Source organism: Peromyscus californicus, unplaced genomic scaffold, assembly GCF_007827085.1.
Source record: "Peromyscus californicus insignis strain IS unplaced genomic scaffold, ASM782708v3 Scaffold_24__1_contigs__length_46423439, whole genome shotgun sequence".
In the NCBI taxonomy this organism is placed as follows: domain Eukaryota; kingdom Metazoa; phylum Chordata; class Mammalia; order Rodentia; family Cricetidae; genus Peromyscus; species Peromyscus californicus.
The window spans coordinates 8822017-8845958 of NW_026294535.1; the positions used below are offsets into that span (position 1 = coordinate 8822017).

Consider the following 23942-nt stretch of genomic DNA (forward strand, 5'->3'; position numbering starts at 1 on the left):
ACTCAGTTTGTACCTGAGGATAATCTTGAACTTCTGACACTACTGCCTATGCCTCTGGGCAGTGGTAACAAGCTTACACCAACATGCCTTGTTTCATGCGGCACTGGGAATAGAACCCAAGACTTTGTGCATGCTTGCCAAACAGTCTACCAATTGGGCTACATCCCAGATCCTGATGATGTGCTTTTGTATTTTTTAATGCTTGCTTTTATGAAAAGAAAACAGAAGTAGGAAGAAGGTACCTTATTTGGACAACAGAAAATTCTTGGAGTTCAGTCAATCTGATATTTTTTATTTTATTATTTCAATAAAATTTTGTTGTTATTATAGCTGTGATTTTTAATTTTAGTTTTCTCATAAACAGGCATAAAATTTCCAGTGACAGGCATAAAATTACAACTCTAAAACCAAACCAGGCTTTTTTTTTTTTTTACAGAGTCTGTTTTTATCATTTGCGATTACTTGTTTGTTTATTTCACATGAAGTTATCACTATATATATATATATATATAAAAAGATAGTGTTGCTTCTTCTATCCCTGAGAACTACTTCTTTGGAATATAATTCTGGGAGATAGGAAGTGAAAAAACAAAAACATACTTGATATTTTAGAATATCTGAACAGCATATTTGCAACAGATTTGTTGTATGCATGGGGCATGAGAATAATTCATTTGCTCAGTAACTCTTGGTTCAATTTAAAAACATTCAACACTAAAGTGTTAGGTATGGGAACAGAAAAGCCTCGTTGCTATCCATTTCCTTACCTACTACTCTACCTCCTGGCTTAAGAGATACTTTCAGACCACAATTACCCAATAGAAAGACTTGGGTGGATTAGTGTGAGATCCCACTTAGTGGACTATTGCTTGGCCTTGGCACTGGGGCTAGAATTCATCTTTCTGGTCTGGCGTCTCACAACCGTACACAGAGGCCCTGGCTGCTCATTTACGTTCCTGTTCTTGTTTCATTTTATGAATAAGAGTTGAGTATCTGTCCTGGGAAGAAAGGTGTTTCCTCTTAGCATAAGACAAAATTACAACACAATGCCAAGGCCTTAGACTCTGAGTTACAGTTCTGGAACTGGACAACACCTTGTTCTGTAAGGAAGATGTACACTTAGATGAAGTGAGCATAGGGAATGGGCTTGAGAACAGAAGAGGTCTGAGAAAAGCAGACACAATGAAAGACCCATTGGCTTCCTTATCACGGTGGCTAGCCTGTTTGGGGTTTTGGCTGCTTTTTCTCCCAGATTTCCTGATTTCTGCTTTTTATTGAATTTATTTTATCTATCTATCTATCTATCTATCTATCTATCTATCTACCTATCTATGCATCTATCTGTCATTTCTCTCTATTTAGTGTGTGTGTGTGTGTGTGTGTGTGTGTGTGTGTGTGTGTGTGTGTGTGTGTGTGAATGCTATGGTGCACATACAGAGGTCAGAGAACAACTAGCAGGATTTGCTTCTCTCCTCCTGCTATGTGAGTCCCCAGGATTGAACTAAGGGTGTTCAGTTCGGAGCAGATACCTTTGCCGGATGAGCCATCTCCCCAGCCCTCTTGAAGGTCAGAGAAACCACTAGGTCCCAAACTTGGAGGTGTGCAACTTCAGCACATGTGAGTATTTTGTTTGGTCTGTTGGGTCTAATGCCAGAGCTCGGTCCAAACAAATGATCTATTATAAATATTATATAACAACACCAACATGAATAAAATAAGAGAATGTCTGAAAGTACCAAACATGTTTCATGAGATGTTTCTTAATACAAGAATTTGATGTTGACATGATTTGCAGATTTCAGCCCTTACAGAGATGCTCAGTGGGAAGGTACAGTGCATTAAGTCTAAAAGGGAAACCGTCAGTAGCAGCCCATCCTTTGGTTTCTGCCGCTTGTATGGTTACAGCGATTTCCCTTTCTTTACCTGTCCACGGTTTCATTGCCCAGAATATTACCGCTGATCCCCAACTAGTAAATCTCTGATCTGACATTTCTTTGAAATAATCAAGTTTCCTTGTTTGAGTCGATCCCATCTGCCACACCACATTCACCCTTGAGATAAGATCCACCTGCGTCTCTGACTTTATTCACCATCTTTCTCCTTGCTGGAAACAGATCACCTCCTACCAAGTGTGTGGTAAACACTTCCCCTCTTGGTAGAGTAGCGCTGACTTTAGTCTTTGCCTTTTGTATTTCTTTATATTCATAAAGTAGAGGCACTTCACTTTCAGTTTTCAAAGTCCCTCCTCTTGGTTTGACCAAGTTCCCAAATCCTGGTATAAATATCTATTGCTTATCAGAGATGACACTTTCTTTGCTGTGTAGCCTAGTAGGGAAGAAGTGTTGGCTCCTCTGTTGAGAACAGCACATATGTGAACTGACTCCCCAAGAGCCTGTGGCATATTTGAGTATGTGTTTGTGTTTCTGAAATTACTAGATCAAAGGCAATTGGGTAGGGTTTCAATAGAGCTTTGAAATGTTTTAGAATGCTGAATTCTTGAAGAGCTTGCCTTCCTGTAGCTAGCACTGTCTTATGAAATTAGATATTCAAGAATGCTAGCGATTAATTGGCTTGCACTTTATTTCCATTGTTTCTTTTTCTTTGAAAGTCTTCTTTATCAGGCCTGTGGAGTAAATAAGTGATTATGAATTCATGTGTTGAGTGGCAGTATGTGCCAGCTGCCTACAGCTTTATTCCATTAATCATCTATTTATTCCTTACATTCAGTTTGACTTTGCACATTTTACCTGCCAAGAGTGGGCAATTCTGCCCCACCCCTACCCCATTCTGACTACAGAGTTCATGTGGTTTTCAGTATCCCTCTGAGTTCAGTTCAGGCTGATAGCTAAAGGGGAAGAAGATTCCATCTTTAGTAAAATTAATGGATGTAACATTTTGAGATTAAAATATTTAAGAGAATAAAAAGGAAGAAAAGTCATGTTATTGAATATAGGCAAAATGTCATAGTATATACAATTACAAAGAAGAATCAAGCATACCCATATATCTATATATAGATACATATATCTGTATGTATATATGTATACACATATATCTAGGTATATATGTATACACATCCATGTATATATGTATACAAAAATATCCATGTGTGTGTGTGTATATATATATATATATACACACATATATATACATATGTATGTATACATGTACACACACACATATACATACACATAAGGAAAGGGTGCTTTTTGGTCCTCGGGTGATACATTGTCTATGTCAAGTGAAAGGGAAGAACTTCCTCTTCCTCTGCCATATTCTGTCCTTGGAGGGAAAGAATCTAATTAAACTCTCACCGAGGGAAACAGGACTTGCCTTGAGTTAAGTTCTGACCTGTAGTAGCAAACACTTCAACAGTCCAGTTTCATCCCCCCGACACACACACTTGTGCAATAATCTAAGAAAATTAGCAAAAAGAAACCACCTCACCTCACAAGGTACCCACCAAGAATTTGGTGAACAGGCTTGAGGCTGGTTACTCTGAGTAACTCGAGGGAATGTTTCTATATTTCATTTTTTTTTGTTTTAGATCATTTATACTCTTTAGGCACAAGTCTAAGAGACAGAGGACAGGGACATTCTCTTTCTTTCTTATTTTGTGGAAAAATTATTGATCAATGTTGATTGAATGCTGAATGGGTTTGCTAAACTCCAGCAGAACTTAAATGCGTTGATAAGTATAATTTAGGAGTTAAATGAACTCTTCAAAGTCCAGTTCCTTTTTTAAAATTAGGGCTAGGCTAGTGTGCCTCATTCTCCTATGAAAAAAGGAACAGAACTGTACTGTGTGTGGTGGCCCATGCTTGTGAGCCCAGCACTCTGAAGGGGGGCCAACAGGATCTGGGTATCCAAGTAGTCTCAGCAACATAGATAGAAAGGTCAAGGGCTACGTGATCGCCTGCCTCCAAGAATCAAGCAAACAATGTGGTTTAGAAACGGTGAAAGAAATTGAAGACACCCACTTTTCTCTTTAGACTTAAAAGTACTGCTCACCCAAGGGCCCACCCTGTAGTGGGTAGCCGTTCCAGCTTTGACCCGAAGTACCACCCCATTGAGGCTTCGGTAACTGTCACGCCTACAAGGCGGAGGAGGACCCCTGAAGACCCGAGATCCAGATGGGCTGGCTCTCTTGGTTCCTGGATCCTGGACGCTGGAGGTAGACTGAGCAGAGTTCTCCAGAGAACACCGCCGGACTGCGCTTCACCTTTCCCAGACCCTGTTACCTATCCCTTCACTTGTAGTTTACCCCACAAAATAAACCTCCCTTTTAACTACGTGGAGTTGCCTTAATATTTAAACCAATACACTCCACTTATTTTTTTCTCCAGTGAAGAAAAGGGAAAGAATGTTTAATACAATTAGTAGGAATCTTAGAGTTACATCCATTGCTCTGTCAATTATGATCCCTTTCCTTCTCACTTCCCATGAGTTCCATTTACCTCCAGTGAATGGACCCAGGCAACCAGACAGATAATTTAGCAAGGCTCAAAGAAGAGATACAATAATAACCAAATAATTTATAAACGTTTTCAGAATACTTAAAATAACAAGCATTTTAAAGCCCTAGTAGGAAAAACACTGAGTGTTTTTAAAATAGTGTTTTTGAAAACTACAGAAGACTTCATGGCAGTGTGAAGGTTATTAGCGTGGGAGCACGGTGTATCTAATTAGACAGATGTGGAGCATCTCCAAAATTCAGATGCTTAAGTTCCAACTTACCTTAGAGCTAGCGAAGTAAAATATTTGTGTGAGGGGTATAGGAGTCCCATCTCTGCTTTTTCTTCACACCTTTTCTGGCTTTCCTCAGGTCTAGCTAGGTCTGGTAACAATTGCTCTGGTCACTTTCCTTCTCTTTATGAGTGATTAAATGTGAGGGTGTTGTAGGCAGCACACTCCAGGATGTAGCGCAGCTGATGCCAATGAGCTTTGCCTTGAAAGAGGCTGTTTTCAAAGGAATCTCAACTTCGCTCTTGGGGTGGTGGTAGATCTCCTGCAGCAATCATTTACTTCATTCCCCACACAACCCCACATGATTGGTCCTGTCACCCTCATTTCATAAGTGAGGCAGCTAACAGGCGGCAAAGGCTCAGTGACCTGCCACACACTGGAATCCAGTGACTGGAATTTGGATTGGAGACCACCAAGCATCAGAACGTGCTCCGGAAAAATGGATCCCAGAACCAATGGCAGATGGAAAACACAAAACCTGCCATGTTGACTGTCACCAATACCCACCAGTTCAGGTGGGGAAATTGAACACGTGTCCATGCCAACAAACACATTCATCTATTATTTATATTGACTCAGGTATCACCGCACAGTAGATGGTATGAGGCTGAACACAGAGCTCTCTTTTGGGGAGGGAGGGGGAGGCTTGTCTCCAGGCTGGGGATCACAATGAAGACCTTCTGCATAGTAGGCTGAGGCTCTCCCACTGAGCTCCATCTGCTGCTTCCTCTTCCTCCTCTTCTTCTTCCTCCTCTTCCTCCTCCTCCTTTTCAGTTTTATAACGTGGTGTAGAATTTCAAGGTGGTTCTGATTGGTGTGAGAGAACAATAGTCACAGCTCCTTTAAATTCCAATATCAAGTGGTGATTTAGGGTAAAATTCAGGTTTCCTCTTTTCAGTCATTTTATCAGTCTTGGTTTTGTTATCGCCACAGGCAAGTCCTTGTGTTACCAGAGTAGCCCTTTAATCTCAGACATCTCTTATTAGCCCTCGTGGCAGATGTTATCTGTCCTTTTCTCTACCACCAGGCTGTCATAACCCTTTAGACTAGGGATTCTTAAACTTTTTCATGTAGGATTCCTTTTTACTTGAGAAATTTTTATTTAACACCAAATATGTAGATGCATACTGGGTATCCTGATCAAACACTGATAAGAAATAATAAAGTAATGTATTTAAAATAATTCTATGGAATACTTATAATTTCACTGTTTATTAAAATTGAAAGCAAATTTGTTCACCAAGGACAACAAATGGATATATTTATTTTTGCATGAAGAATTAAATCTTGGTAGAATATCTGTTACTGCAGGACATAGAGCATCTTCAACATTTTTCAGAATTTACTGATTTTTTTTTTAATTTTATGGTAGCCAGTGCTGCTTGGCAAAAAGATGTACAAAATGGAAGAAATATATTTAAGGTTTTTCTTTCTTTCTTTCTTCCTTCCCTCCCTCCTTCCTTCCTTTATTTCTTGAATAAATTGTCAAAATTACAAGTAAAAAAATTTTATTTAAAGATTGTTCACAATATTTGTCAGCAACTGTAGTGACAATTTTTCAAACCAAACATCCTGACACGATGCCATCCAAAGATGCGCACATTTGATCCTTACGAGCCGGGAACAACTGAGAGAAAATACTGAGATCTTTGTTTTCTGTAAATCAAGCTGCTTTGTTTTGGTAAGAGCAGAGAGCTTTGTGTGTACAGCAAACACACTGCAATTCAAACAGACATCCGTCTCAAATCTGGGTTGATGTGTTCCTGGCAGCTTTGGCTGCTGCTGTGTGGAGAGATGCATCCTGTGAAGTACACCTGTGTGTTCAGAACTGAGGCCACAATGAAGTCTCGTAATACAACACGGGTGAGCGCTGCCAGCCACGCCTCGGCTTCATGGCATCGTTGAGTTTCGGTTTATTTCATGGTGCATCCAGAAACCTTTTACTGTTGCCGACATTTCCATGGTCCACATGGTGCTGCTGCAGAAACCCCAGGATAGAAACTGTACTTTGGAATGTTAGAAGAAGGTGAATTAATTCCCAGACATGAGCATTTTGACCTGATTGCCATATCATCTCCTAGAGTCATCTTTAGCCATTTCTTGATACTTCACATATGCGCTTGTTTTAATAAAAGCACGCATTTGTATAAAACCTTTGATTAATCCAATTATCACAATTTTTCAGTTTTCTTGAGACCAAGGCCTCTACAGCTGCTCATGATCCACAGTTTAGTGATCAGTTTATCCTAATTGGTAATGTGTTTTCTTTACAGGGTATGATGGCATTATTGCTATTTGTGGTTTATCTTTCACAAATCACGGGACACCATGCTAGCTTAGGTAGGAAATTTGGTAATATATTTTCTTCTCTCTTACTAAGTCCAGTATCCCACTTGAAGTGTGACGTTTCCTGTCTCATATGGCACTCCTGTGTTCTTTTACTTTGTAATACTCTTCTTCCTCTAATTTTAAAACGTAGTCTTCAGGCTTCAGTAAAGTACAGACTTCAGTAGAACTACATTTAGTGTGTCTCTTTACCTAAGAAGTTGTTTTATACAGTCTTTTAGCTGATTTAAAAAAAAATCATTTATTTATTTGACATTCTGACCTCAGCCTCCCCTTCCTCCTCTCCTCCCAACTCCCTTCTCAGTCTCCCTCCCCTCCACCCCCCTTCAATCCACCCCTCCTTTGTATTTGCTCAGAAAGGGGCAGGCCTCCCATGGCTGAATTTTTAATGTATAAACCTTTTTTTTAAAGTTGCAGGAGAGAAAGCAATCATGTACATGGTCCATTTTCCCAAGCAAATGTTGAAAAATGAATGTCTCTTTATCCACACAACTTAGAAGGAAAATCTGCAAGCTATTGGTAAATGTTTGTTATAGACGAAAACAAAGTAGTTGGTGTTTTATTCTTCTGGCTGAACTCAACCTTCAGAAACACAAAATATGCATGGTGTGATCCTGTTGCATTTGTGAAGGAGACTTGGGACACTGTTCCACAGATAATGCAGAGTCCAAGTGTATTTTAAAGATGGGATATTCTTCCACACAGCCATGCTGTATGGTAGTTCTAAAGTTATTACTTTAAATCAACTATACAGTTTGATATTGAGGTATTTTCTGGTATGAATGGAGTTCTAATTTTTAGGTTCTAGCCTTCACTTTCATGGCTAGAGGGAGAAACACTTTTTGCCGACATCAGGCTTATATAATGCCTTATGTTTCCATAATAGCCTAGTTATACTAGGTTTGATGTTTTCTTTTTTTAAAATTCTTATTATTTTTTAATTTTATAATTTAATTTAATTTTACATATCAGCCACAGATTCCCCTGTCCTCCTCCCTCTCCCCCCCTCCCACCTTCCTCCCATTCCCATCTCCTCCAGGGCAAGGACTCCCCTGGGGATTCAGCTCAACCTTGTAGATTCAGTCCAGGCAGGTCCAGTCCCCTCCTCCCTTCACCAAGGCTGAGCAAAGTGTCTCAGCATAGGCCCCAGGTTCCAAACAGCCAGCTCATGCACCAAGGACAGGTCTCGGTTCCACTGCCTGGATGCCTCCCAAACAGTTCAAGCTAATCAACTGTCTCACTTATCCAGAGGGTCTGATCCAGTTGGGGGCTCTTCAGCTATTGGTTCATAGTTCATGTGTTTCTACTAGTTTGGCAATTCATCCCTGTGCTTTTTCCAATCATGGTCTTAACATCTCTCGCTCATACAATACCTCCACAATAGACTACTGGCAATGGTCGAGAGAAAGCCCAAACTGACCTACTCTGGTGATCAGATGGCCAAACACCCTAACTGTTGTGGTAGAACTCTCATCCAATGACTGATGGAATCAGATGCAGAGATCCACCGCCAGGCCCCAGGTGGAGCTCCGGGAGTCCAATCAGCTTGATACTTTCAAGTTGAGTTTGTTTGTTTGTGTCTGAACAATTACGTTTCTGTATTCTAAAATGATGCTATCGTCCTTTAATTTCCTGGGGTCATTTGTTGACTATGTCCATGTCAATCAGATGCAAAGGACAGACCCAAGTATGACCACTGACCAGGCATTGTTAGGTTTATAAAAGAGTGTTTACTAGTAGAGTATCATATCTTACAGTGCACTCCAGTGGTTTTGTTTCAGGACAGTTGTTTTAGTAAGTGGAGTTTCCTTTAGTAGGCAATGAGTGAAATACTGAGTTCTGTCTCTTTTTATTCATGTGCTCCTCAAGAGCTAGCAAGATGTTGTTTGGGGTCTTTAAAAGATAAAATATATTTAAACAGATCTCTCTTTTTCTAAAGCATAGGACCCCAAGCTTATAAAGAATGTATAGATCGTCACTTACAGTTCTGTAGAGTGTGCATACACCTTTTCCATTGACATCATTCCTGAAAATTAGCAATGTCACACTTTTGACTTTATTAAAAGATTAGCTTCAAACTACAATATGTCATATGACATTTAAAGCCATCCGCCTCCAACCAAATACTTGGAATAAATAATAAGCATAAAATACCACATTTTTAAAACTTTAAAGATAGTACTTTCTACACACCTATAATTCAATGATTATTTGTTCTGTATTATTCTTTCATGTAGAAAATTTATACACAAACATCCTAAAAATGTATTTGAATGGGGACCGTTTGATTACGATACTAAATATTTTATTTATTTATTTATTTATTCTTGATTTCTTCCCTTTTCTTTATTTAACTTACTTACTTATTTTACATCCCAACTGCAGTTGCCCCTCCCTACTCTCCTCCCACCCCTTCCCCCACTTTCCCTCTGCCCCACCCCTTCTCCAATCCACCCTTCCTCTATTTCTGTTCAGAAAGGGGCATGCCTCCCATGGGTGTCAACAAAGCATGTTATGTCAAGTTGCAGTAGGACTAAGCTCCTCCCCTTGTATTAAGGCTGGGCAAGGCAAGCAGGATGAGGACTAGGTTCCCAAGAGCCAACCAAAGCATTAGGGTCAGCTCCTGCTCCTGTTGTTAGGAGTCCCATAAGTAGATCAAGTTACACAACTGTCACATGTATGTAAAGGGCCTAGAGGGGTCCCATGCAGGCTCGCTGGTTGTTGGTGACTTTCTAGGTGACTCTAATTTGTGTCAAGTTGACAATAAAAACTAATCAGTGCAATACCCCAGCCGACCTGAGCTCTGCACTTTAAAACTCATTTATGCTTCTTACGTTCTTTTCTCCACAGGAGCAGGGCAATCCGGTTGTAACTGCCATGGGCATGTTTTGAGAAAAAACTCTACTGCTGTGGTTTGGATGGGATTTGTCCCCCAAAGGTTCACACGCTGGAACTTTGTCCCCACTGTAACAGTATTAAGAAGTGGTGGATCTTTAATAGGTAGAGCCATTAGACGGCAATTGTGTCACGGGGACATAATTTTTGGAGGAAACTGATGTAGCTCTCACAGGACTTGATTGGTTATCATGAGGTTGGATTGTTGTAGATCATTGGATCCATGTGCTTGGCTTTTTCTTTATGTGACTCTTCCACCTGTTCATGGTGTTGTCCTGTAGCCATGGAGCCTATGCCAGATAATAAAACCATACCATTCAGACTTTAGCCACAGTGACCATGAACCTCCTAGGTCACCTTCTTAAACGTCTGATTCCATTTATTCTGCCAATCTCCACTTTTTATTTGGACTGCTGAATTCACTCACACTTAATGCAACATCTGGTAGGTAGATGTTATGTCCCCCCAATGTAATTACTTGTTCCCTGTGCCTTCCTTTTGTTCCTCTGTTCTTCTATTACTGTTTTCTCTGTGCAAAAATATTTTCTACCTAACCATTTATAACTTAGTGTTTCTTTTAATTTTTTTCAAACCATAAAATTAATTTATTTTAGCTATTTTCTTAAGTGGGTGTCTGAGCATTACAATGAATGTTTTCACTTGAAATAACATAGTTTGAGTCATTATCCACATAATTTCAGCACAATTAGAAAACTTTGCTCTAATCTAGCTTGATTTCATCCTCTCTTAGTTGTGTTACTGCTTTTGTATGAATCACATATTTATATATTATAAGCATATCAAGACAGATTCATGATTCCTTTATGAAAATGCTTTGAAATTTTGGGGAGATAAAAGAGTTATAAATAGGCCGGGCGGTGGTGGCGCACGCCTTTAATCCCAGCACTCGGGAGGCAGAGCCAGGCGGATCTCTGTGAGTTCGAGGCCAGCCTGGGCTACCAAGTGAGTACCAGGAAAGGCACAAAGCTACACAGAGAAACCCTGTCTCGAAAAAAACCAAAAAAAAAAAAAAAAGAGTTATAAATAAAATACATTTATACTGTCTTTCACATTTACCATGATATGTGTGTATGTGTGTGTGTGTTTGTGTGTGTGTGTGTGTGTGTGTGTGTGTGTGTGTGTGTGTGTGTGTGAGAGAGAGAGAGAGAGAGAGAGAGAGAGAGAGAGAGAGAGAGAGAGTGTGCTGGCATGTAAGCACATACATGCATTATCCCTTGTGCAACTCACTGATTTTCGTTAGGATTGTTTCTAAGATCTTGACTGAGTTGGTTTATAGGACTATGGACACCTTATCAGTGATTACAGCATCAAGAAAGTATGTCTGCCTCTTCCACCAACCCTTATCTATGTATTAGTCCTCCATGACAGGGTTTTGATGGGACCTGACTTATGGGCACAAGCGTGCAGGTAGTCATGGCTCCTGTGGATTCAAGAGTTCAGCAGGCAGAGGAAGCATAGAAGTCAGCCTTCCACATCTTTCCCTCCCCCCTCCTTCCGCTTTACATTCTTTTCTTCTGCAGTGTTCCCTGAACCTTGGAGAAAGTGATATGTAAGTATCACTTGTGAATGGGCGTTCGACAGTCATTGACTCTCTGTCTTTTGGTTGGTTATGAGTATCCTAAGTTCCAGTGGCCACTGCAGAAGAATGTTCTCTAAACAAAGCTGAGAACAGCCCTATTCTGTGGGCCTGGTTATTTAGAAAGCAATTTGACAAGCACATGATGTTGTAGCAATTCTGTTGGATGGTTTCCTGTGTGAAATCTTAACTTTCCGCCTCCAAGTTAAAGGAAAATCTGTCAGATATTTACAATACCTCTTCTAAATTAACAATCTCTTGTTTCCTTGTGAAGGACAGTTTGACAGTAACTATCAAAATTTGATGTTTGAACATTTCCTTTTTTAAAAAAATTATTCTTTGTGTCTTTTACATCACACATCTGTCTCCATCTCATTCATTTCCCTTTGTATCCCTTTGTATTCTGTCCCTTTGTATCCACCCTCTGCCCTTGCCAACCCCTCTCCCCAAATAAAATAAAAAAAAATTTAAGAGAAAAAAAGAGAAAAGAGAAAATCAATCTCATCATGGAAGCTATCGTGCAACACAGTGAGTCATGAAGTAAACCCTTTTATCCATGCAAGTGTTCATTCCAAAGAGTCATTGGTCTGGTTTGAGGCCTCTGGTTCCTGCTATACTATCAATGTTTGGCCCTCACTGGAACTCCTCTTGGTTATCCTGCTATTGCCCTGTGTTGTGGAAATCCTGCAGCCTTGCGTCTGCAGGACCAGTCCTGTCACCTGCTCCAGCAGATCACAGACGGGGCGGATGTTGGGGGTGGGGCAACACATAACCCTGGTTCTGCATGCCCTTTATTTTTTAGTGTAGATTTGAGCTGTTGTATCGTATACTTTCTTTTCAGTGTTGAAGTCTCCCCTTGCTGGCCTTTAAATAGATGGAGAATTTGAGTTATGGTTAAGTTATGAGTTAAGGTCTGCTCAAATTCAGTAGTAAGCTGATCTAACAGGCAAATGAAAGAGAATGTTGTCATAGGATTAACTGCAAAGTGAAGTAAAGTAGTTGATGTCCTAAGCTGGCTATACAATCTGGTTTTGAATAAAGGAATGTGGAAGAAGCTTGAGTTACTAGAGTAAGCATGGGGGGCAGGAAGACAGATGATGTGGTGTCTTGAATGGGAATGGCCCCCCATAGGGTCATATGTTGGAATATTTGGTTCCCAGTTTGGTGAAACTGTTTGGGAAGGATTAGACAGTGTGGCCTTGTTGAAGGATGTCTATTACTGGGGGTGGACTTCCAAGTTTCAAAAGACTCATGCCACTTTTAGTCTCTCTCTCTCTGCCTCATGGTTGTGGATCAGCATGTGAGATGTCAACTGTTCCTTACTCTACCATCACAGATTCTAATCCACCAAAACTGTAAACCTAATTAAACTCTTTTATAAGTTGCTTTTGTAGTTGTGTTTTATCACAGCAAGAGAAATGTAACTAAGGCAGAAATTGGTACTAGGGTTGGGGTGGTGTTGTGACTGGTCTGATCATGCTATTGTTTTGTAGGAATGTGGAAGACTTGGAAACTTTTGACTGGGAAGCAGTTAAATGCTCTAAGTGAGGGTTAATGGGTCATCCTAGCAGGACCTTGGAAGATAATAGTGCTGAGAGCAATGTTGGCTATGGCAAGATCAAGAGATTTCCATGGGGAGCAACATTAGCACTAGAGACTATTCTTGTGATATTTTTGGCAAAGAATATTGCTGTTTTCTGCCTAATAATTTGCTAATTCGAAAGCTTTGGATTGATTTCCTTGGTGGAGATTCCAAAACAACCTAATATTGACTCTGTTGTGTAACTATTAATAAGCAGTCTTATGCAGATCTATGAAGAAAAAGAGCAAGCAGGACAAAAGAAATATGAAATAGAGGGCTTGACGTGCAAAGGGCATCAGGAAATTTAATGTTAGGACGTAGACTTGTGTGGAAAGAGATGAGAAGGCCTATTCTGAAAAGGAGTAAAGGGAGGGATGTTCTCAGGGAAAGCCCCTACCCAGCAAAGCTTCCAATTTACAAAAAAGGAAAAGTCTGGGGGAATTTTCTGCTCTTAAAAAGCAACACAAAAGGGAAACTTCTGCAAATGTGATTCAGTGGGGCTAGGCTCCATCCCTGAACCTGAAGGTGCTTTCTACATAGTTCTAGTTTAGAATCGTAAAGGACACAGTGGTAAAGAAGTGGAATCTTCCTCTACCACCAAGGTAAGCCACTGAGGCTAGGCTTGTGGCAGGGGAGTCCCTGAATGGAGGCCCTGAGAGACTATTGTGTGAAGCTCTGAAAATGAAGCCTAGATTGTTTTGGAGATCTCAATACACTGGAGATGCCAGAGTCATGAGACATCTGTCCAGGAGGGCTACAGAACAGTAAGGGTGGAACCCACCCAAGAGAGAGAAGTATGTTGCAAGCAGAAAAGCCAGAAGGGTGGAATCATTTATGCTCTTTGACATTGGACATGGAGCTACAGGATTTTGAATTTGCCCTGCTGGGTTTCTGTCTAGCTTTGGCCCCATATTTCCTCACAATGTCACAATTACTCTGTTTTGGAATGGTAATGTATATTTTGTAACATTGCATTTTGGAAGCATATACTTTTTTAAAGAATTTTATAGGGGGTTAAAATTAAGAGAGTGCCTTGAGTCTCTGAAGAGACTTTGTATTTTTAAATTGTGTTGAGTCCAAAAACTTTCAAGGCTTTGGAAGTTGGACTAAATGCGTTTTGCGTTATGATTTGGTCATGAGTCTAAGGTGGCCAGAGAATGGTTTGAATGAGAACGGCTTCCATAGGCTTGCATTTTTGAATGCTTAGCCCTTAGTCGGTGGAACTGGTTGGGAAGAATTAGGAGGTGTGGCCTTGTTGGAGGCAGTGTGTCACTGGAAGTAGACTTTAAGATTTCAGAAGATTCAGTGCCATCTACAGCTTCTCTCTTTTTGCTTTGTGGTTGTGGATTAAGATGTGAGCTCACACCTGTTCCTTTGATCCACCATTGTGGCCTCTAGCCCTTGAAAACTATAAGTCCAAATTAAACACTTCCTTTTATAAGTTGTCTTGATCATGGCATTTTATCACAGCAATAGAAAAGTAACTAAGATAGATAAGATACAGGAAACTCTTATTTTGACATCTTAAAGATTCCTCAATTTAGCGAATAGCTTCTTAAGCTGCTTGCAGACACATGATCATAATGACTCAGTGTTGTTATTGGCTATTAAAGCCAACTTTTTTTTACTGTATAGAAAACTGAACATCTTCAAGTTGCCCCCAAATCACATTAACTACAAAGAATGAAAAAAATTGGAAAAGTGTTTCCTAAAAGTTTGATGATGTTACAAAATGTTTGCACGTTCATGTCCTTTATAAAGTGTGATTCTCTTGGAATGCAGATATAAGAATTCTAAGAGTTTATAGAAATAGAGTTGAATTACACTGCATAGGATGACTGGTTGAGAGCCTTAGATGTTTGTTAATAGACCAAATAAAGGGGTCCTGGGTACTTAGAACACAGTGTGTTCTATCAGCATGTAGATTCATTAGTCTATTTCCAGTTATTTCTTTCCTTTATTTTCTTTCATCCCTTGAGGAGAGAAAGCAGTAAATATATGTGTGTGTGTGTGTGTGTGTGTGTGTGTGTGTGTGTGTGTGTGTGTGTGTGTAAGAGAGAGAGAGAGAGAGAGAGAATTATCATTGATCTGCCACATTTAATTCCTATGTGGGATCAGAAGTTCTGACCTTTTCTGAACTTTCCCCTAACTTGTGACCATTTTTTCACTCAGCCATTTTTTTTCTAGATAATTCTCACAAATTTTGGGACTAGAGATAGCAATGTGTATTTTCATTTTATCTGCAATATAATACTTTAAATAGTTATATTATTCATGAAGAACCAAACATTATCTGTAGGTTAAATAAATAATAGTTTTTACATGTTATATCCATGTTTATTATTTTCAAATTTCCATTAGTTTCTCTGTGAATAATAAAAAGGAAATGTATTGTTGCCTTTTGATAGTTTTTGCTACAGCTACCTATCAGGGCAAGTGAGTAGGATTTGTCCCCCTGTTTTCTTGTAGTAACCTGGTCACTGCAGCTGGACTCTACTCTGTTCCTACCTTCCTCAGGGGACGTAACTGGTTTGTACATTTGGGGCGGGAGCCGAGCCTTGTCACCTACTTTATGATGCAGAATGTATGTGAAGTAAACGTAGCAACAGAGACCCCGGTTGGGAGACTTGGTGCCAGTCTACCAAATAGTAGGGTTCCCATGCTCTCTGTGTTTAAGCCAGTGTCTGCTGTATCCCCAGCCTCACTGACATTTTGTCCTAGTCACCTAACCTCCTTGTGTTACCCACAGGTTGGCACACAGCTTCCTGAGCAAATCCGCCCCTCCCACTGGTCCAATCTCACCCAGCTGTTGTGTTATGGCCACAGCTGCCCGCTTTGACAGCAGCACCGACCAATGGTGATGGACCACCTGGCTCCGCAGAACTTACAGTGCTGACCCTCTGGTTCTCTGTAGGAAAAGATTTGTTAAGCTCGGGGCTTTTAGCCATAATTTGGAAAGAAAATAAGGCAGTCACTTACTGTGCTCTCTAAATTCCTAAATTAATTATTTGAAGTCATGATGTGCTTAGCAGGAATGACAAAGTGGAAATATTATGCAAGGTGCTGGCTGCTTCTTCACAGGAACAGGAAACAGGTTGGAAAAAAGAGGAAACAACGTGTATAATGTGTTTTATAGCCTGTCTTTTCTCTGGTCCTTCAAATGACACATTCTCAAGAATAATGGCCCCAGCTTAGTCACCCCATCACGTGGGACCTGGCCTCTTTTCCTTTGGTCATCCATAGTAACACTAAAGATTCGTCTCCACAGCTTTACACCAGTCTAGCATTGTTAGCTTGAACTCGATGGTGTTCTTTGTCTTTTGAAAGTTCATATTGTGTATTGATTGTTTTTTAAACTGACTGGCATCTCCTGGATTTTTATACCTAATTGTAAAGACTATTTATTTATGTTTGAATATTTAGGGTTTTTTTGGCATTGTAATAGGGTTTATTCTTTTTTTTATAGTTTAAGGAATTTTTTTTTTTAAAAAAATGTGGAACGCTTCACGAATTTGCATGTCATCCTTGCACAGGGGCCATGCTAATCTTCTCTGTATGGTTCCAATTTTAGTATATGTGCTACCGAAGCAAGCACGAATATTTAGTTTTTAAATTCAATTTTCTAATGATTTAGTGCTTCTCCTCCCCCAACCAAAATAAAAGGATGGGATATTGGACTGAGGTCATTGCAAAGAACTCATCTGGTCTCGCTCTCTTCTTACTCTAGTTAATACTTTATAGGGCATGTCTTCTGATCTTTTAGCTCCAATGTTGTTTCAGAGAATGCACTGTCCTCTTTGATATCCTGTTAGCGAACTACATCCCAATCCCTTGTTCTCCATAAGTAGATCATCCCTACTGAGATGATCTCCATTTGGCTTTGCTTAGTGTTTGGCATCTTTTCAGTTGCATTTATTTGCTTCATTCAGGAGCTTATTCTTTTGATTTCGCTATTTACAGTTTCACCTGGGTGTGCAGATGTCTTCACAACCATACCGGAAACAAAAATCAAACTTACATATTTAGGGGACTGCTTCATCACCTTCTTCTGGTGGCATTTAAATTCATAGCTTTTTTTTTGCTTGAAAAGAACATACTCATATGGCTTTTTAAAGGTTAAACAAAAGAGAATATTATCTGTTTCCCATTGTTAACCCTCAAAGGTGTATAATCATTTATTAAAGAGATACATTGTGTATACGTGTTTTATTTTGGCACGAATGATACTAGTTTTTGTTTGTGTTTGAGACAGGAGTTCACTAAGTAGCCCAGGCTAGCCTTCAAGTCAAGATCGTCCTGGTTTAGCTTCCTGAGTACTGACTAGGGTCCCGTGACATCACACCTGCCTTAGTACTTCTTCAGCCATTGTGTTTTAAAATGATCGAGTCTTAATAATGACTACGTCTATGGACCACTTAGGTGCCACACTAAGTGTTTTATATAGTATGTCTCACTTAGTTCAAAGTTAGTTAGTTTATTATTGCATTTTCGGTTGTCACAGAGTCTGAAGTAGATACTGTTGCTTCCTGACTTCTCAAATGAGAGAACTAGGACTTTGCCGAGTGAGCTTTGCTGCGAAGGGAAGAGCTTGGGTGCTCACTTCTGGCTTCCCAGTCTTTAACTGGTGCTTTGTTCGTCAAGCATATTTCACCAATAATTGTATCAAAATGGCCTGGGTATTTGTACAGCATAGACCTCTGAGTTCACCATTGGAGTTTTTTATTTCCTAAGGATTTAGTGATGATGTCTCAACTCTACATTGTTTATAAGAGACCCATTTGGATTTTAAGTAGCTTAAAGTCTGTAGATCCTTGTATTATAGTATATTGCCTTTTCCTATGAACAATATTTATTAATCTTTTCAATCCAGACAAAAATAAGTTTTAGACCTTTAACATAAACTATGATTCAGTGCACATACTTAAAAATGAATTTTTAATTTTAGGTCTAATACGAGAAAAGAATTTTTCTTTCCGGTAGAAATTGTGGCCCACACAATATGTGGGTTTAGAATTTTTATAGTTTTTGACTTGTGAGAATTTTGTGATGAGCAGAGATAATACCCTTTCCTGCTAATCCCTAGTTGCTGATTTCTTCCCACAGATAAAATTTCAGACACTAAAAATGGCCAGTCAAGTATCTTACTTGTTCTTTTACATTTTTTTGTAAATATGACTATAGGTTATATGTTTTCTCTTCTATTTTGGCCTCTATATTAGTTTTCTATGACTACCACAACTGCCTGTCTAAACCACTGACATTTTATTGTCTGGAAATTATTTATTTAACAAACTTATTATGTACCTGCAAAGGTCCACTTTCCAAATAAGGTCCTGTTCTGAGGTACTGGGGCCTCCATCTCTCATCCATGCATTTTGAGTTGATGATCTTAAATCCATGTAATACTTAAAATAACAATCCCAGGTAGAGCCCACCCTGATTTTCTCGGCTAACTGTTGGGGAGATTTCTACTTTGGTTTCAAATGCTTAGATCGAAATCTTCCATTTTGAAGAGAGATTTGCAATGGATCAAGCTCCCTGCATGTATCCTGATATTTATAATCAAATGGTTGATATGGATGAGATCTAATTATAGCCTTTTAAAAGGCTTTTCCTCTCTCTCTCTCACTCTCTCTTTCTTTTCTTTCTCTTCTTTTTTTTTTTTTCTGAAATAGAGTAGCTCAGGCTACCTGGAACTTGCTACCACTATGTATCTCCTTGCTATGTAGACCAGGCTGGCCCTGAAGTCACTGTGATTCACCTGCCTCTGCCTCCAAAGTGCTGAGAGTTAAAGGTATTCTCTCTCACACTCAGCATGATTATAGTTTTTTACATCCTTGACGAGAAGAGGCAGGCTTTGCTCTTTTACAACCCTCCCTCTCGTTATTCAATAAAACACAGTGATAGTGAGCATGACAGCTATGTAATGCATGTGAATGATTATGCCCTAGAAATAGCAACCTGGGTCACTTATGTATGCTATCATATCTGCAAATCGTGAAAGTTTGCCTTCTTCCTTTCCAATTTGTATCCCCTTGATCTACTTTTGTTGTCTTATTGCTCCAACTAGAACTTTGAGTACTGTATGGAATAGATATGGAGAGAGTGGACACCCTCATCTTGTTCCTGATTTTAGTGGAATCATTTTGAGTTTTTCTTCATTTAACGTGATGTTGGCTGTTGGCTTGCTGTAAATTGCCTTTAATATGTTTAGGTATGTTCCTTGTATTCTTGATCTCTCTAAGATCTTTGTCTTGAAGAAGTATTGGATTTTATTGAAGGAGGATTTTTCAACATTTCAATAGAGGATCATGTAGGTTTTTTTTCCATTTCAATTTGTTTATATGATGCATTACATTGACAGATTTTTTTATGTTAAACCATCCCTGCATCTCTGGGATGAAGCCTACTTGATCACAGTGGATGATTTTTTTGATGTGTTCTTAGATTCGGTTAGCCAGTATAATACTAAGTATTTTTGCATCAATGTTCATGAGGGAGATTGGTCTGTCATTCTCTTTCTCTGTTGCATCTTTGTGTGGTTTGGGTATCAGGGTAAGTATAGCCCCACAGAAAGAGTTTGGCAATGTTCCCTCTGTTTCTATTGTGTGGAACAATTTGAGAAGTATTGGTATTAGCTCTTCTTTGAAATTCTGGTAAAATTCTGCAATGAAACCATCTGGCCCTGCAATTTTTTTTTTTTTTTGGTTTAGAGACTTTTAGTGACTACTTCTATTGTCATAGGGGTTATAGGTCTATTAAAATTGTTTATCTAGTCTTGATTTAATTTTGGCATGTGATACCTATCCAGAAAATCATCCAGTTCTTTTAGATTTTCCAATTTTGTGGAGTACAGGTTTCTGAAGTATGACCTAATGATTCTCTGGATTTCCTCAGTGTCTGTTGTTATGTACCTCTTTTCATTTCTGATTTTGTTAATTTGGATATTCTCTCTCTGCCTTTTGGTTGGTTTAGATAAGTGTTTCTCTATCTTGTTGATTTTCCTCAAAGAACAAACTCTTTGTTTCATTGACTCTTTGTACTGTTCCCTTTGTTTCTATTTAATCAATTTCAGCCCTCAATTTGATTATTTCCTGTTGTCTATTCCTCCTGGGTGAGTTTGCTTCTTTTTGTTCTAGAGCTTTCAGGTGTGCTGTTAGGTCACAAGTGTGAGATTTCTCCACATTCTTTATGTAGGCATTTAGAGCCATGAACTTTCTTCTTAGTACTGCTTTCATAGTGTCCCATAAGTTTGGGTATATTGTACATTCATTTTCATTGAATTTTTGGAAGTCTTTAATTTCTTTCTTATTTCTTCTTTGACCCAGTGGTGATTCAGTTGAGCGTTGTTCAGTTTCCCTGAGTTTGTAGGCTTTCCGTAATTTGTGTTTTTGTTGAATTCTAACTTTAAGCCATGGTGATCCGATAAGATACAGAGAGTTATTCTATTTTTTTTTATATCTGTTGAGATTTGCTTTGTGACTGAGTATGTGTTCAGTTTTAGAGAAGGTTCCATGAGCTGCTGAGAGGAAGGTATATTCTTTTGTGTTTGTTTAAAATGTTCAGCAGATATCTGTTAAGTCCATTTGAGTCATAACATCTGTTAGTTCCTCTGTTTCTCTGTTAAGTTTCTGTCTGGCAGATCTGTTCATTAGTGAGAGTGGGGTGTTGAAGTCTCCCACTATTAATATGTGGAGTTTGATGTGTGATTTAAGCTTTAGTAATGTTTTTTTTTTTTTTTTTTTTTTTTTAACAAATCTAGGCACCCTTGTATTTGGGGCATAGATGCTCAGAATTGAGAATTCATCTTGATGTATTTTTCCTGTGGTGAATATGAAATGTCCTTCTCCATCTCTTTTGATTAATTTTAGTTTGAAGTCTATTTTGTTAGATATTAAGATAGCTACATCAGCGTGCTTCTTAAGTCTATGTGATCGGAAAGTTTTTCCCAACCCCTTACTCTGAGGTAGTGTCTCTCTTTGAAGTTGAAGTGTGTTTCTTGTATGCAGCAGAAGGATGGATCCTGTTTTCATATCCATTCTGTTAGCCTGTGTCTTTTTATAGGTGAATTGAGTCCATTGATATTAATGGATATTAATGACCAGTGATTGTTAATTCCTGTTATTTTTTTTTGTGTGTGGTAATGTGTGTGTGTTTCCCTTCTTTGGGATTTGTTGGTGTGGGATTATCTATTGCCTGTGTTTTCATGGGTACGTCTAACTTCCTTGGGTTGGAGTTTTTCTTCTAATGCTTTCTGTAGGCTTGATTTGTGGATAGGTCTTGTTTAAATCCAGTTTTATCATGGAATATCCTGTTTACTCTGTCTATGGCGATTGAGAGTTTTGCCTGGTATAATAGTCTGGGCTGGCATCCGTGGTCTCTTAGTGTCTGCATAATGTCTGTCCAGGACCTTCTGGCTTTCAGAGCCTCCATTGAGAAGTCAAGTGTTATTCTGATGGGTGAGGGGACTTTTTTGGGATCCTGTCTATTTGGAGTTCTGTAAGCTTCTTGTGTCTTCATTGGCATTTCTTTCTTTAGGTTGGGAAAGTTTTCTTCTATGATTTTGTTGAATATATTTTCTGTGCCTTTGAGCTGGTATTCTTTGCCTTCTTCTATCCCTATTATTCTTAGGTTTAGTCTTTTCATGGTGTCCTAGATTTCCTGGACGTTTTGTGTTAAGACTTTGTTGGCTTTAATGTTTTCTTTGACTAACAAATGTAGTTCCTCTATCATATTTTCAATACCAGAGATTCTCTCTTCCATCTCTTACATTCTGTGGGTTATGCTTGCATCTGAGTTCCTGTTCATTTACTCAGATTTTCTATTTCCAGAATTCCCTTGGTTTGTGTCTTCTTTATTGCCTCTATTTCAATTTTCAAGTCTTGAACTGTTTTTTTTTCACTTGTTTAATTGATTTTTCTTGACTTTGCTTAAAGAATTTATTGATTTCTTTCAAGTTTTTGTTTGTCTTTTCCTTGATTTCTTTAAGGGCATTGTTTATTTCCTCTTTAAAGGCCTCTATCATTTTCATAAAGTCATTTTTAAGGTCATTTTCTTCTGCTTCCTCTCTATGGGGATGTTCAGGTCTTGCTGTATTAGAACTGCTAGGCTCTGGTGGTGCCATATTGCTCTTTACGTTATTGAATGTGTTTTTGCACTGGTGTCTACCCATCTCTTTCTCCAAACAGTGCAAATGGTGTCTGTGTCTCAGAGAGCCACTCTTGGTCCTATCAGCACTGGCAGTGTTTGTGTCTTGGGGAGCTGCTTTGATCTCAGGGGGATAGGTGGGTTTGGAGGACAGAGTAGGACTTGTAGATTGCCGGGTTCAATGGAGGGTGATGGTGGGAAGGCCTGCCCATGGGAGTCTTACCTGCTGGCCTGCAACTGGGACTGCAGTGAGTGGGGGTAGACGGGCATGGGTTGTGTCCCTGGGCCTAGGGCCTAGAGGCTGGGGTGACTGGCTGGGAGAACAGTTGCTCACCTCTTGGTCCAGTGATCGCTGGTGGAGTCTGTGTGTTTGGAAGCAGCTGAGGTCTGAGAGCTGTGTGGGTTTGAGGGATGGAGTGGGGCTTGTAGTTTATGGGATCTGGTGGAGGGGAGTGGCAGTCAGGTCCACCTGCAGGATCTCGCCTGCCAGCCTGTAACTGGGACGCCATTGGATGGCGGTATGGGGACATGAGTTGGGCCCCTGGGCCTAAGACCTAGAGGCTGGGGTGACCCGCTAGGAGAACAGTCCCTCACCTCTTGGTCCAATTGGAGCTGGTAGAGTCTGTGTCTCAGGGAGCAGCTGAGGTCTCCTCTTACTTATTTCTAATGGCTAGCCTGTTTCAAACTAGCAAGTACTAAATAATTCATTATTTCTCTTCTGACTTGAATTGTCATCTTTTAAATATAATAAATCCCTGCAAACATTGAAACTATTTCTTTTCAAATATCTTTTGTATTCTATTGCCTTTCAGTTATTGTATCAGACCATTTATATTTATTTAAATATATGATGAAAGGCTGGTCTCTGTCCCCTCCATTGTTTTCTCTCTCCAACTGATACCTGGTTATTGGCAAACACTTATTTACTTTAGGATTCTGTGTCAAGACTCCACTTAAGTGCGAGGCACACTGATGAAATACTGCCACATTAACTTTGGGACAGATAAAAATCACTGGCTTTGAATATTGATAGCAACACATTTTTTCCATTGTATAATTTGTTTTATGTCTTCAGCTGATGCGTTATGAATTTTATATTGTTGTTGTACCAAACTCCCCAAATTTAGTAGGTTAAAAGCAATTTTGTCGTTTCATGGTTTGGGGGATACAAAATGAATCTCACTTGGCTGAAATAAGTAAAACACGCTGCTCTCACTACAGGGGCTCTAGTGGAGAGTCTGGTCTTTCATCCTTTTCAACATCTGTGCACTGCCTGTGCTCCTGGGTTTCTAGCTGATTTTTAAAAATTCTTTTTTTTTTTTAAGATTTATTTATTATGTATACAGCATGTATGACAGCAGTCCAGAAGAGGGCACCAGATCTCATTACAGATGGTTGTGAGCCACCATGTGGTTGCTGGGAATTGAACCCAGGACCTCTGGAAGAGCAGTCAGTGCTTTTAACCTCTGAGCCATCTCTCCAGCCCTTAAAAATTCTTTATGTGTATGATGCATGTGCATGGGTGTGGGTCACATGGTGCATGTAATGTCTGTGAGTGCATGGGTGAGAAGGGTCTGGAGTCCAGAGGTTGATGTTGGTGTCTTCCTCTGTTGCTCTCCACCTTAGTCT

At 39.5% G+C, this 23942-nt stretch overlaps 1 protein-coding gene and 1 non-coding gene across 15 annotated transcripts in view; one reads left to right on the top strand and one right to left on the bottom strand.

Moving 5' to 3' along the window:
• The window catches only part of Anks1b (ankyrin repeat and sterile alpha motif domain containing 1B), a 1024799-nt gene that overhangs the window by 328393 nt on the left and 672464 nt on the right, over positions 1 to 23942 (top strand). The window lies entirely within an intron of this gene.
• On the bottom strand, positions 16655 to 16761 carry LOC128120119 (U6 spliceosomal RNA). Its single transcript, XR_008221769.1, has one exon. It is a non-coding gene; the product is annotated as a U6 spliceosomal RNA (small nuclear RNA).